Below are 11,817 nucleotides of genomic sequence, written 5' to 3'. Positions count from 1 at the left end.
CTAGGCAGATCTCCGCTTGAGGCCGATCCTTCTAGGGGACTGGAAGAGTATGAACTCTGCACTGCTGTCCCGTCTGTGTGCGCCGTCTCGACTGTAAAACGGGGAAGAAGGTATACCCCTCTACGGAGGACAGACAGCAGAACCTTTTTAACCTGAGCATCCGCAACACAGCAAATGTGTGTGCAATAATGGTTTGTGTACTAAGCGTTTTGTTTTGTGGGTGGGTCATTAGTTCAGGGGTTCTTTACTGGGTGTGTCTATGGAAGGGTCTGTACTCAGGAGGGGTCTGTACTTATGTGGACTGTACAGGGTGAATCTGCATTGGGAAGGTTTAAACTGAGGGGGACTCCACTTGGGTTTTCTGCAATGAGGAATCTGTACTGGGGATCTGTACTGAGGGTGACTGCACTGAGGAAGTCCTTACTGGGGAGGGTCCGCACCAAGATGTCTTTACTGAGGGTTGTCTATACTTCAGGAGGTGTACTGGGGTGTCTGTACTGGTGGTTACCGGGGATCTGTACTAATGGAGGGAGTGTGTGATTGGGAAGAATCTGTACAAGGTGAGTCTGTATTGTATTGTTCAGGTCAGTAACCAGATCTGCACCTGTAGCTCTTCTACATCTTTTGCCTATCTGCCCTATAATGGCACTATATCCACTAGAGCATTTGCATTTTTCAGAGTAGAGTAAAGACTGGACAGAGAAGAATTACTTTGACTCAGTGTGCCACCTTAAACATAATATTATCGCCACAGTAATTCAGTATTTCTTTGAGAAAGCAAGGACAGGTATTTCTAAATAACCTAGAGACCAGCATTTATGTTTTAGAGATAATTAGCCTTAAGATTCCAAACTCAGTGGGCTACAGTGGTGGCAGCACACAATTTTACCTGCTGGTTATCTGCCAATCCTGACAGAGCTAGTTCTAGAACTTTAGCAGACAGCTCTGACTGAATACAATCCATGCTTTCAAAGTGCTGATCCCTATGCAAGGCCACGATTATCAGACGACTGAACCCAACGCTTCTAGCCAATTGTCTCCATCCAGGTTCAGAACCAAACAGCCACTCTGTTTCTCTTCCCTGGGGAACTGGAAAACAGGAATCCAAAAGTAACTGCAGTAACAAAAAAATATAAAATAGATATTCAACTTCCCAATGTAACTTATTTTCATCCTTGTATGATTTTATTAGTGTTTTGGGGGTGGGTGACCTTGCCACTATATTTTTCCTATACACCTGGTTTTTGCAATAGTGGGTCTTATTAGCAGTAACTTCTTAAACTGCAAGTTTCAAGAATGTGACTGACAAAGATCACCCTGGATGTAATAAGAGCTACAGTAAAGAAAATATGTTCACCTCACATAGAAGTTAAATCCAAGTTTGACCTGTGTGTTTTCTAGCCCACAAATACTTCCTAAAAATTAAAAAAGTTGCCTGGTTACTATGTCATCCAGTTAGGGATTACAGCTGCTTTAGTTTGCTAAAGTACTATGATTGTGTGGGTATGTCACTGCCCAGTACAAGCATTTGTGCACCATGTGCTTCAGTAAGTTTTTACAAAGCTTACTGAAAGCAAATGTGCCAGAGTGAAAATGCAGGAAAACCATTCAGGGGGGGACAGGGCGTTGTCTCCCTTTAACAGGAACTGCCTAAGTGACAACTTTAATAACAAGATTATAAGATATTAGTTCAATCAAAGTTATAGAATTAAAAAAAAAATGAAAATTACAAAAAAAGAACTGCCGAATTCTATGCAGGAAGCTATAATTATTTTACTCCCGAAACCTTGGAAAGAAGCTTTTGTCATACTCGTACTGCCCCATTTCTTTATTGAATAGAAACATTAAACTCTTAGCTCGAGTCTTGGTGACCAGGCTAAGGTCATTGGTACACGGATTCATGAGGATCAGCCTGGGGGAAGGAGGTCCATTCTCGCGTTTGACAGTGTAGAATGGCCCTATCTTTGGGAAGTACTCTCTAGGTCTGGCTTGAGCATCAATTGTATTAACTAGACAGACTTCACATAAATAACAAACTTTCCAAGGGGCACTTGGCAGGGGTGGGTGACCCCTCTCCCCCCTGCTCTTGCCTTGGCAATAGAGCCTCTGGCCATTATGATCTGCAACTCTGTCCACAGAGGAAACACAGAGGAAAAGATATCCCTCTATGCCTATACCACCCTATTACATTTAGGTGACACAGCCAACTCGTTGAAGGCACTCATGGATCTTATCACTTGATTTGGGAAATACTCCGGTTTCATCATTAATTGGAATAAATCTGCCCTTATGCCCCTGGAGACACTAAATTTGCCCCTACCAGCTTGTACCTCACAGATACCGGTCACTACGTCCTTTAAATATGTCTCCCCTGATCCTAATCAGTACCTACAACTAAATCTGGCTCCGCTACTAGATAAGCACAAAACGAAATGTAAGGCCTGGCGTAAGCTTCCCCTATCAGTGGTAGGGCAGGTAAACCTGATCAAAATGATTTGGTCACCGCAGCGCCTATATGTTTTTCACAACTCCCCTATATGGATAGCAAAGTTGTGGTTCTCCTGAATAGACTCCCAATTTTTAGATCTAATATGGAAGAAACAACAGGCCAGAATCAGTCTGTCGGCCTTACAATATGGCTACCCGTCCCACATCCTAGAATGTATTACCTAGTGGCACAGCTTCAGCAACTAACTGGATAAGGGCTCTTAAATCACTCAGTGGCTAGGCTGATTGTATTAACCAACCCAGTTCTTCCGGCACTCTCCCACTTGGAGTTGGCTCTCCAGTATGGGATGCTTTAAGACTACTCTAAGCATCAGTGGGTTTCTAGACATTTCCCCCATTTGGGGTAATCCTGGGTATCCAGAATTAGTGAAACTGAAGGGCTTTCATTAGTGGAGGTAGAGAGGGATATATTTTCTTGACCAGTTGTTCCGGGAATCATTATTAACCATTTCAATACCGTGCAATTTTACACCTTCCTGCCCAGGCCAGTTTTCAGGTTTCAGCGCTCTCACACTTTGAATGACAATTGCGCGGTCATACAACATTGTACCCAAACTAAAATTTTATCATTTTCTTCACACAACTAGAGCTTTCTTTTGGTGGTATTTAATCACCGCTGGGGTTTTTATTTTTTGCTAAATTAACAAAAAAAGACCAAAAATTTTGAAAAAAAAACACATTTTTGTTTGTTTCTGTTATAAAAGTTTACAAATAAATAATTGTTCTTCATAAATTTAGGCCGAGATGTATTCTGCTACATGTCTTTGGTGAAAATAACCCAAATTAGGATGTATTTTTTAGTTTGTAGGAAAGTTATAGAGTTTACAAACTATGGTATAGATCTGAAAATTGATCAATCCTGAAGTACTGACAGCCAATCTAATATCTTGAGGTCCAAGAATGTCAGAACAGTACAGATATCCCCCAAATGACCCCTTTTTGCAGAGTAGACAGTCCGACGTACTTCATAAGAGGCATGGCGAGTTTTTTGAAGTTGTATTTTTTTGTCATAATTTTTCGGAAAATGAAAAAATTAAAAAAATTATTTTCACTATTTTTTTTTTTACATACTGTCACCAGTGCAGTACAGCGTCATCATATAACTGGCATGGCGGTGAACAGCGACACTGACTGGTGACAGTATGAAAAAAAAAATATATATATTTTTTTAATTTTTTTTTATTATATTTACTTTTTTATTACATTTTTTTTTATTTTTTTTAAGATTTTTTTTCATATTTTACTATGACCAAAATAGTACAATGTTACCATAGTAACACTGTACTACTTTGGGGAAGTGATCAGTATTTTTTTTTTTTTTTACACAATTTGCTTATAGCAAAGAATTTACCTGAATGAAATCGATTCATTCAGCTTTTTTTTTTTTTTTGTGCTTAGCTGTGATTTGGTCACAGCTAATCACATGACATGTGCATGTGATTAGCTGTGACCATTCACAGCTGGGCACTAGTATACAATGGATGGCATCATGAATGAAGCCATCCATTGTATACAACTGTCATGTGACCTGCTGTGATTGGTCACAGCAGGTCACATGGTACCAGCAACGGGAGCCGGTACTCGGATCTGTCATCGGCCGTGTCCGAGGTGCACGGGCGGTGACAGATTGCACTGCTGCGTCGCTCTGCAACCGCGCAAACCGCGCATGTGCGGGAGCACGCCAAATGGCGTGCACCCGGAAAGCTGCAGCGCTTTTCAAGCCGCCAAACGGCCATTGGCCGGGCGGCTAACGGTTAAAGATGGCCCTGAGTGCTGTATACTGTATGCAGTTAATGCTGCATACAGTTAATACAGCACTGCCAGCAGGCGCATGCATCGGTAATGGAAATAGTGCGTTTGGGCCAGCTTGGCCCAACAAACTATTTTAAGTGAAATTAAACCTTTAATGCATAATGGTGACCAGGAAATCCTTGGTCTACATTTTTATTTTGTTGCAGCAGAGACAGTGGGGTAGATTTACTAAAACTAGAGCCCTCAGAATCTGGTACAGCTGTGCATGGCAGCCAAGCATCTTATAACAGCTTGTTCAATGAAACTTTGGCAATAAAACCTGGAAGCTGATTGGTTTCTATGCAGAGTTGCACCAGATTTTGCAGCTTTATTAATTAACCCCCATTGTGTGTATCATCTGCGGTAAAAGGTCTACTGCTTGCATTTTAAATATAGACTTTAGTTCTGCTCTAAGTGGAGTCTGAAGTTGTCACTCATCCCGTTTGCACCCACCACCACCATTGCCACTGATCACAAGCTACCCCCCCAGCAACCAATGGGTGAGCGGTAATGATGTGCAGTAACCTCTAGCAACCAATCAGCAAGCAGAAATTATGTGCTGTATCCTCTAGCAACTAATCAGTAAGGATATGCTGTAACCTCTGGCAACCAATCACAATCACTGCCTGATCTGGTGTAGTAAACTTATTTTGAGTCTAGCTGCTACTTATTGTATGGCCCAGGGCAGGTGGAGAGCAAAATTCAATAAGGGGGGGGGGGGGGAGGAGAGAGGTGGTGGGAGAAAGGGGAGTTGGGAAGGGGGGAGAATGGGGGTAGAGGGGTATGAGAGAGAGGTGAGGGGGAGAAAGGGGGTGGGGTGAGAGGTGTGAGAGAGAGAGACCCTAGCCCTGTCTTCAGTTCCTCCCGTGCCTCCCTGTCCCAGTCCGTCTGCCAGTAGGTATGTGTGATGCTCTGTACCTGACAGCAGCAGGCTGCGGCCATTCTGATTCTGGGTGATCTGCTCGTTCCCCTGCTCTGTGGCCTCTGGCTATCTGCACTCCAGCCCATCCTTGTCCTCTGGGCCCCTGGTCAGCTTGTCCCCTAGTTGTCGGAGCTGTGAGCCGAGAGGTTTCCATGCTCTGGGAGGCACCGCCGTTGGGGATGCTGCACCCGCTGCTGCTCAGTGTCAGGGGAAGTCTTCCCGCTCATAGGCTCTCAATCCTAGCTGCCCTCGATGCTCGCCTTCCCCCTGCTCCTGCTGCCACCGGGATCCTTCAAGACAAAGGGCTCAAGGGGCAGCTGCTTTTGGGCCCCACAACGATTGGGCCCGGGGCAGCTGCCAGTTTGCCTTGCGTTAAAGATGGCAATGAGAGCGCTGTGTTCTAGCAGCAGTAATGGACTTCCTGCTCTATTCCTGGAACAATATCCAGCTAGGATGAGCATTGCTCAGCCATTCACATGAAGCTTTGCATTTTTAGAATTAATACAAGGCCTTCTATGACTGGTTGAGCAAAGCTCAGGCTAACTTGTTTTTGTCCTGGAAATGGGACAGAAAGTCTCTAGCTGACTGCCTGGAACACAACACTGTATGCTGCACGCAGCTGAAGTAACATACAGTTTATACAGCAGGTGTATGTTTTAGTAATGGAAATGGTTTGTTTGGACCAGCTTGGCCCCAAAAAATATTTAAAATTAAATTAAACCTAGAGTTCTACTTTAATTAAGCACCACTGCTACCAGGATTTGAGTGTTAGTAAGATGCTGACAGAAGAGAAAAGAAGAAAAATGGAAAAAATAGAAAATTAAAGGGAAAAAAAAAAGAAGATATTATTATTATACAGTATTTATAAAGCACCAATAGTTCACTCAGCGCTGTACATTACAAAGGGGGACAGAACATGTGACAGAACAATACCAATACAATGCAAAACATGAGGGGATCGAGGGCCCTGCTCTTTCGAGCTTACAATCTAGAAGGGAATATATATAGATAGAGACACATACATATATACATACATATAACATCTGAATTTGTATTGTATGTGAATTCCTTTAAATTTAAAATGGGAAATCCTTTAGAAGAGTAGCTAATTATAGTCCCCTTTAAAGTGGTGTTCGGACTTTGACTTATTCATATTACATTAAGTGCAGAATATTACAGAAAGAATATTAGGACATAAGAAGAAGAAAAAAAAAAAGAAAGCCCAGCTTACTTATAAATATTGCAAAGTAATTGGCATGAGATAGTCCTACAGTAAGACTATCTACCACATAAAAGGTGTAACAAATTCTTCCAGAATCTCCATCACACAAGTCTAATGACACTTCCTGAGAACTCTGATTTTGGTTCAGGCGGTTACGGATTAGTGCATATTGCTGTTGTTCTTTCACTGCTGCCATTAGTTCATCAGGGCTTGAACAACGCAGCGGCTTGGCGCCCTCCTTAGCCATAATTTCCAAGACTTGTGGAAACCCTGGCATCAGTCGCATCACAAATAAAAATACTAGTAAAGGAAACTGACTGCCAGACTCATTGCTGCTGCTTCTGATACTTGATGAACTCGAACCATCCATCCACCTTGGTAGAACTGATTTACTAGTTTGTCCAAGACGTGGCCTTGAGCCAAAGATACACAAACATATCGTCCGCCATATTGCAAGACACAACCAATTTCAACCAGCAACTTTGTAGCAGTTTCCAGAGTTCTTTCTTCTGTATCAGGGAGTATGGCATCCAATGTCCCCTTATCCAACACAGCCTGAAAGTGAGAATCAGAAAATGTAGTCTGTGTGGCATCCATCAACTGATATGTCATCAGAGGTCTTCGTTTGGCATTTTGCTCGTTCATTTGGCGAATGACCACTTCACTCAAAACAATATTGGTCAGATTCTGGCATCCAGCATCATATAGCCTTTCACTTTGCCACAGCCCACCACTAGCACCTGCAAGAAACAAGATGTACAAACCAGTTATGTAAAACCTGGACCTGTCACCACCTTCTATCATTGAATGAATGCAGTGTAGAGTAGGTGGTGAAAGGATCTTTCCTTTTTCCCATAATTAATTCTTACAACACTTATTAAAGCTCGGTAAAGCGCTCTAGTGAAAGTATATTTAAAGATAAAACTTTGGATAAAGTAGAGGAGGGTTAAAGCAGAACTGAAGTCCACAAATACTAACCTCCTGACACTGGAATCATCTTCTCTGATTCTTCTGGATGCAGGACTTCAGATGTCACTTAGGGGTACGGAGAATGTGCATGTGCAGCTCAGTGTACATTCTAGAGAAGATAGTGATTAGGGAGATAAGTTTTTTTTATTGGTTTTAGAACGTAAAAATTAGAGCCTGTCATTGACTTGTACAGGTTGTGACTGAAAGCGAACAAATGTGGCTCCCAGGTGCATCCATGTGCATAAGTCCTTAAAAATTAACTACACTGCATCTGAGCAACACAAATCAAAAACACTATTTAATTCATTTTTAATATTCAAAGCAAACTCCCCCATCCATCCATGTCTAATTTTTTATTTTGCTGAGAAATCACTTTGAAAAACAGCCCAAGCATTTTTAGCTGTGGCCATCTTGAGTAAGGGCAGATGATTCCTGTAGCATTTACTTCCTGTAATCCATCTGCTCTTAGCTCAGGCATGCAAACAGGGTGTTTGCTTAGCCAAGAAAGCCCCTCCTCCCCCCTAAAGATTCCTGGGATGTAGGACATCATTTGCCTAGGCACAGAATCTAGGGTGTAACTGAAGAAATGTATAAAAAAAAAAAAAAGTTTAAAACAGGTAAATGCAATATACTTTCCTATCTATTGCTAGCAGCATAAGGATTAAACATAGTCAATGTTGACTGAAAGAGTGAAGTTTCTTAAGGGTATATGCACATATGCCTAACAAAATGAAATGTACACCAGATGGTGCTGGCAGAAAGATCCTGCAGAAAAACCTGGTCCGAAGTGCAAATGGTCCGCAATTTTTTTTTGTTCCGCACTAGAATCGGATCGCATGGGTATTCACACCTATGTGATCCGATTCTGCACATCGCACCGCGTTTTGCGGACCGATTTCGGGGTGTTATTAACTTAACATACACACCTGCAGCGGTTCACAAGAACGGGGTGCGATTCTGATGCAGTGCAAAATTCGCTGCGAATTCCGCACTGCATCAGTGTGAACCCAGCCTTAGAATCACTGAAGGCTGAGATCATTCCGCACTTGTACAGCTGCCTAGTGAATGACTCAACCAGGGACAGGGAGCAGGGCCTCTCTCCCCATTAGCCCGGAGGCACCCGCTATGCCAGTCCAGAGTCCGGAATACATGACAGCGGCACCGATACCAGGGGTATATGAAAGCAATTAAGCAGTAGTGCAGCCGCCCAAAATGCTTCCACCTAATAGACAGGAGTTCGCTTGTCAGTTTTACACACAATCCCGGTGGCTGCAGCTGATGGACCCAGTGCGTATGGGTCCATCGGCCTCATTCACACTGGGCATTTTAATCCGTGCAGGCCCATGGTTACCGGCACAGGGATGGACAGGCGTTTAGGGCATCTCTCTGTCGGCTGTCCCATAGCTGTTAACTGGGATGCAATAAATGCACGGGCACAGCTGCTGCTCCCAATGTGACATTCCTGTTGGTGGGGGCGCAGAGTCCCAAATGAACCCTAGGTTGTGTTTGGATAGAAGCATCCACATAGATGTCATAATGGCAGCAGCAGCTGTGTCCGTGCAACCGCTGCATCCCAATTAACTGCTATGGGACAGCCGACAACGGGATGCCCGGAACACCTGTCCATCACTGTGCTGGTAAACACAGCCCTGCAAAAGGCACAGATTTCATTCACACTTATGTAACTCCAAAGTCGTGCGATTTCCATTGTGACTTTGATGTAACTTTGGATGGGTGCGACTTTGGCTTTACTGTTGCATTGATAACATTAACCTCTTCCGCACCACCGTATAGCAGAAATACTGCTACAGGGAGGCACAGGTGCGAAAAATCTCATATATATACATGATTTTGCAGTTCTGGGTAGGGGGCGTGCGCGCCCTACCCACTCTGCCATTCACGGGCTCAGCTGTCAATCACTGGGTCCCAGCCCGTGATTCCCTGTGAGCACCTGGCGTTCACAGATCTCTTCCCTGTCAGCTCCTGCACACTGCTTTGTATGGCTTTGCATAGCAGAGCCATACAAAGCAGTGTGCTTACAGTGTAAAGCACACACACACAGTAAAGCAGCACACAGTTAACCCTTTGATCGCCCCACATGTTAACCCTATCCTGCCCAGTGCCATTAGTACAGCATCAGTGCTTTTTTATTAGCACTGATCACTGTATTGGTGTCACTGGGGATGTCAGTGACACAAAGTCAGTTCTCCCCCAGTGTCTGAATGCCCGCCGCATTCCTGCTATAAGTTGCTGATCGCCATTACTAGTTAAAAAAAAAGAAAAAAGCATATCTACTGCCATTTGTAAATGCTATAACTTTCACGCAAGTCAATTCGTTTATGTATTGGGATTTTTTTTTTTAGCAAAGACATGGAGCAGAATACCTTTTGGCCTAAATTGATGTAGAGATTTGATTATTTACTGGACATGTTTAATAGCAAAAAGTCAAAAGTGTAGTTTTTTTTTTTCAAAATTGTCAATCTTTTTTTGTTTATAAACGCAAAAAATAAAAACCGCACAGGCAATCAAATACCATCAAAAGAAAGCTCTGTTTGTGGAGAAAAAAAGACGCAAATTTAATTTGGGTACAGCATTGCACGACCGCGCAATTGTCAGTTAAAGTAACAGCTCTGTATCGCAAAAAAATGGCCCGGTCAGGAAGGGGGGTAAATCAAATGGTTAAGATGCGACTTTCATGTAACTTTTGAGAGTTTACATTGCAGTCTATATCACTCCAGTCACATGAAAGTCACATGAGTAGCACAGGAACCTTTTTAAAGTCGCTGCAACTTTGGTTGCATGGATTTGAACAGCTTCCATTGAAATACATGGGTTGCAACTTGTCATGTGACTTTTGTCAAGTTTATTTTTTCCCCAAGTCGCACAAGGGTGAATGGAGCCTTGAACACTATGTGAAGGAGGCCAGGCCTTGGAGTGTTACTGCATTCAGATCCATAGGAAACTGAACACAGGGTTCTGTGCTGGAGCCCTAATGCAGAGCTCACAGGAGGGAGTGAGAGAAGGGAAGGCAGCCAGCAGTCCATGTACACACCTTGTGTTTCGGTTGAATGTATTTGTGCAGCACACCACACAGCTCCAAGTATCCGCCATACCACTCGAAGGCCCGCTCCCCCCTGCGCTGGAAGAACTGCTGCCAGTACTCGCTGGAGGAGAACTCCTTACTGCTCTTCGGTAACAGATTCATCTTCCCACCATCACTGCCTCAGTCACCGCATGGAGCACACAGCCAACACTTCCGGGTCACAGCTGTCCAGCTCCTCATTGGCCACATTCTTCCACAAAAGGTTTTTCATTGGAAAAGCTGGCTGAAGACTGGAGCTCCACTTTCGACAGAAAACATGTGACCTCCATTCCACCATTTGTTTTTGTTAATGAACGTTAAAACATTTGGAGTGGAGGTCACATGTTTCCTGTCGACTGGAGCTCCACTCTACAGCCTCTGCTTGTTTGTTGCATTAAAGTTCACTAGCAAAAAAAAGGGGAGTGGAAGTCATGTGTTTCCTATTAAAAATGGAGCTCCATTCTGCAGCCAGACTCTATTGTAGAGGAGACTGGGGGCCGGAAGTGGGAGGAGCCAAAGGAAAGGCCGTGGGAGGAGACTGGGGATCGGAAGTGGGAGGAGTCTGAGGGAGGGCAGGAAGTGGGAGGAGACACGAGTGTTGCTTAGCAACCCCAACACCACTGCTCAGTCTGCAGCTGGCTCTCCTGGGATCAACATCGATTCGGCGTTGCTGAGTGGCAGACCAACGGACCAATGGATTGCGAAGCCTGTGCAAGCAGGTGGAGCCAGCAACATGTGGGCGGTGATCATTTCATCTCTGAGCGAATGAAGGAGGAGATTGCGGAGCAGGGGGCGAGTACAGTGTATCTTTTATATTAGTATATATATGAATGATCGGTGAGGTAATTGGTTGTAGGCGGAGCTGTGGTCTGCAATCATCGGGTGATGGGACAGAATGTCATGTGTATGTACAGGTCTTTCATAGGATCGATCTCCTGTGTGCACAGCCAGCCCCCTGATCTGTAGAAGCAGCAATAGATAAACATGGGAAGAAGCAGATGATTGCAGGATGACCTTGCAGCCTCTTTATTCCTGTAGTAGTGCAGGTCTGGGACATGGCTCCATCACACTCAGGCTCACACACCACTTACTCACCTAAGGATTCCCCCCCCCCCCCCCTTTCTGACCAGGACATTTTTGGCTCTGTGTTACTTTAACTGACAATTGCGCGGTCATGCAACACTGCACCCAATTGAAATTTATGTCCTTTTTCCCTCCACAAATAGGGTTTTCTTTCAGTGGTATTTGATCGCCTGTACGTTTTTTTTTGTTTTTTTTTTGTGCACTATAAGCAAAAAAATGCAGACAATTTTGAAAATAAAA

The 11,817-nt window shown here is 43.8% G+C and overlaps 1 pseudogene; it reads right to left on the bottom strand.

The window, feature by feature from the left end:
* Positions 1-5,936: 5,936 nt before the first annotated feature.
* Positions 5,937-10,573, bottom strand: LOC149469583 (eEF1A lysine and N-terminal methyltransferase-like; annotated as a pseudogene).
* Positions 10,574-11,817: the final 1,244 nt, after the last annotated feature.

Source organism: Staurois parvus, unplaced genomic scaffold (assembly GCF_062004578.1).
Source record: "Staurois parvus isolate SC_StPar_1 unplaced genomic scaffold, SC_StPar_1.0 ptg000066l, whole genome shotgun sequence".
In the NCBI taxonomy this organism is placed as follows: domain Eukaryota; kingdom Metazoa; phylum Chordata; class Amphibia; order Anura; family Ranidae; genus Staurois; species Staurois parvus.
This window is presented reverse-complemented; position numbering and strand designations above follow the sequence as displayed.